The sequence below is a fragment of the Triticum dicoccoides genome, chromosome 7B, assembly GCF_002162155.2.
Source record: "Triticum dicoccoides isolate Atlit2015 ecotype Zavitan chromosome 7B, WEW_v2.0, whole genome shotgun sequence".
Taxonomy (NCBI): Eukaryota; Viridiplantae; Streptophyta; class Magnoliopsida; order Poales; family Poaceae; genus Triticum; species Triticum dicoccoides.
Window position 1 is genome coordinate 611687108 of NC_041393.1, and position 3857 is coordinate 611690964.

The following is a 3857-nucleotide window of genomic DNA, read 5'->3' on the forward strand; positions in this document are numbered from 1 at the left end:
ACTAATCAGCTCGGAATAATCTGATCTGCAAGGACAGAAAACTCTCTAATATTATGGCATCGCCAAAAGAACGAGAAGAAATTTATTCTCACAAAATTGTAATGATCACTAGACGATGGCGAATGACATAAATGTCTTGAAGATCCAAAGTTCTCCATCTCTCAGCATCAAGATGGCAGCCAGAGACGAGGGGACCTAAATTTCTCAGACGACAGCGGCGGCACGAGAAACCCTGGCCCGAAAGGTATGGACTCCTCCAGGGGACCTAAACTGATGGAGCCGTTTCCTCCAAACGAAATGGGCTGACGAGCGGGCTATGGACTCCTCCACCTACCGTCCTACTGCAACAGCCCAATCCCACGGCCCCCGCGCCCTACTGAGTGGTCAACGGCGCCGTCGTCGAGGCAATGGCGTCCCACAAATCCTGCCGGCGGTTAGGTTGGGCGGCGGCCCAGTCTCTCCTCCCTTGGCTGCTGTGGCCGGCGTGCAGTAAAATTGCTGCACCGGCGAGTAGGTTACATTGGCCGCAGCGGCGAGGTACGAGGTAAGCAACCCAACCTCCCCTGCTTTAGGAGTCGCCATTCCTCATATCGGTGACCTTTCCCTTCTTTTTTTTTGTTAGGATGCCCAAGTATTTGGGCTTGTACTAACACAGGATTAAGACCAAATTGAGCATCCATTCGTCCTCAAGCCATTTACGTCTTGAGCAGTCGAGCTATATATTTGTTGGCTTCGAGCCCCTTGAGAAGGGTTTCTGCATTTCCATTAAGAAAAAAAATATGCTGCAGTATTTTCTTTGAGTAAGTATAACAAAAAGAAACTTGCTCTCAGGCTCTCAGCTATTTAAACTTTACTTATTTCTTTTCTGATGGGATCTCCAGCCGTGGTCGATGGGCCTGAATTCTGAACAAATTAGGCATCATAAGTTGCTTCTTTAGCATCTCGTAAGCTGTTAACAGGTCTCAACCAGGTTGTCGCCATCCACCATTTGCTTATATGCCTTAACATGGCTGCCAGCACCAGCTCTCAGATTAGTTACAAGCAATTGTTTACTTGGCCAGTTGGAACTAATTAAACAAAATATGTCACTATCAATAATTGGAGGCGTGAACTCATATGCAATATAAGCTGCTTCTTTAGCATCTCGTAAGCTGTTAACAGGTCTCAATCTGGTCGCCGTCCACCATTTGCTTATATGCCTTCACATGGCTGCCAGCACTAGCTCTCAGATTAATTACAAGCAATTGTTTAGTTGGCCAGTCGCCACTAATACAACAAAATATGTCACTATCAATAATTGGACGCGTGAACTCATATGCAATATGTACTTATGTAATTAGGGCGGCAATTATTTGTACTAAAGATGCTACCTGATTGACGTACTTGACTAAAACATTTCCAGGTCTTCTCTTTTGTGACATCAACTTGCCGGTAGCTACACCATGTTCTTGAAATTCCACACCAACCACTCCTGATTTTTAAAAAGAACAATCATTGGGCTCATAAGAGATGGATGAGCAATGTGAAGTTGAAGAAAACAACAGAGCCATATGGCTAGACTACCATCTGTGCAAGTCCAAAGGTTATGGGGACTGCAAGAACTTCAGGATCTGATTGCCGCGTCAATAACAGGTACACATGAATATAGCTTTTGTACAATACTTCCTTGAACTTCTACATTGTTTAGTGAAATTTCATGCTCAACATATCTGAACTCGATAACACTTCATACAGAACTATGCGATTGACAGTCAATACTTCCAAGAGTACCATTTATTGCCTCTGCTAATGAAACAGTAGGATCAACCATTTCAGAAAAATACAGAAGCTGCTTCACTCCTTTTCCCAAGTTAATCTACATTTATCAGTCTGCTCAGTTTGCATGCATCTCCTCTTGGTTATAGGCATGTTTTTGTTCTGCCTGTATTCTTTTAGACTTTTAGCTGCAATTTTCTTTCTTTCAAATATGCAGGAAAAAGTGTATGCTGTGTACTAAGAAGAGATGGAGCGTAGCCAAGTGGAACTCTGAGGTGCAACGTAAAATCCTTGCAAGAGCGCAGTGCACAAAAACCTAGATTAAAGCTGCAAACTTCTACAAGTCCAATCTACTCGTGCACAGCTGCAGCCGATTTTAGATGTCCCTTGTAGTTTTTCTTACATTAACAAAAAAAATGGTATCTGTCACTAGATTGATTGTCGATAATAACTTTATTTTGATATAAAGTGTAGCACATCCGATGTTCTCAGCTCCCAGCTGGTGGAATTTGCAGCCTTTAAAAAGTGACTGGCATCTCCCCATAACATTGTTTTAGTTACATTATATAAGATAAAATTTTGATTTTCTCCTAACATGAACATTTGCTAATGCCATTATGGTTATCCTTCCTTTTTTTCGTTTTCTTGTAATGTTCATCTATTTGATTATTTCGTCAATGACTGTGGTATTTATCATAATGCTTTTTTCCAGTTCATGCTTTTGAAGATCTTGAGAGAGATATCAAGGGTGCCCTGATGTTCAACCTAGCTGTCTCAAACTTGTAGCAAATGGCTGAATCAGTGATTCTTTTAGCTGTGGCAAAGATTGGTGCTGCTCTGGGGAATGAAGCAATCAACCAGGCTAGTTCACAATTCAAAAAGTTCATTACGCAGCTAACAGAGCTTCAAGGCAGCATGGGTCGCATAAGAAGAGAACTGAGGCTAATACATGAATTTCTTTGCTGAATGGATGTAAGGAATCGCAAGAATCCAACATATGAAATCTGGGTGGAGGAGGTGAGAATGCTTGCATATGGGATTGAGGATATTGCGGATGAGTATTTGCATATTGTCGGTCAGAAACATCATGGTGGATGGAGAATCTTTCTTAAAAAGGATTCAAGCATCCAAATGTCTTGCTTTCTTTAAATAGGATAGCTTCATTGGTTAAGGAAGCAGAGATCAATCTTGTGCATCTGTTCCAAGCCAAGGATCGGTGGGTTCCGATAGTAGGTGGTGAGAATACCAATGACTCAAGTTACATTGTTGAGAGGTCTCAACATCTGGCAAGAATTTCACGTTCCCTTGGTGAAGAAGATCTTGTGGGGGTTGATGAAAATAAAAAAACACTTCTGAACTTGTTGCAAAGTGATGATTTGGAAAGCTCTGTGATAGTACTGCACGGGATGGGAGGGCTTGGTAAGACAGCTTTGGCTGCAAATGTGTACCGGAAGGACAGAGAAAAGTTTGACTGCCATGCTTGGATCTCCATCTCTCAAACTTATTCTAGAGAAGATATTTTGAGGAATTTAATCAAGCAACTATTCGAAGATAAAACCAGTGTTCTATCCAACATAGCCAACATGGACATAACAGAGCTCGAAGAGACACTGAGGAATTTTCTGGAACAAAAGAAGTATTTTATCATATTGGATAATATCTGGACTCTCGAATCATTCAATGATTTTTCTGGGGCACTTATCTGTCGGGGAAACTGACCCACGGACACCTATGGGGACCGAGCCCCTTTCGGTTCGGCGGGGGGGCGGAGGTCGCACGAAGAGCAGATCGAGGCGAAGCACACGAGCAGTTTACCCAGCTTCGGAGCTCTCCGGAGAGATAACACTCCTACTGCTGCCTGTCTGATTGTATTATGTTCTTGCTCGAGAGAGCTAAGTGTTTTTCTGGGTCCGAACCCCCTCTACGTTGCGCATGGGCCTTCTTTTATATGCTAAAGGGGTCACCGACAGGTGGCATCGCAGAGAAGGGTACAAATGTAAAAGGCAAGGTAGTTGGTACAGTTACTTGTACAGTGTTTTCTACCTAACCCTGACGGCAGGGGACAAAGGCATTAAATGCCCGTCTGAGTCGCCCAAACAGCG

The 3857-nt window shown here is 43.0% G+C and overlaps 1 long non-coding RNA gene across 1 annotated transcript; it reads left to right on the forward strand.

The window, feature by feature from the left end:
- Positions 1-1410: 1410 nt before the first annotated feature.
- On the forward strand, positions 1411-3568 carry LOC119335874. The gene is made up of 3 exons (XR_005162104.1): positions 1411-1632; positions 1973-2030; positions 2468-3568. It is a non-coding gene; the product is annotated as an uncharacterized LOC119335874 (long non-coding RNA).
- The last annotated feature ends 289 nt before the right edge of the window (positions 3569-3857 follow it).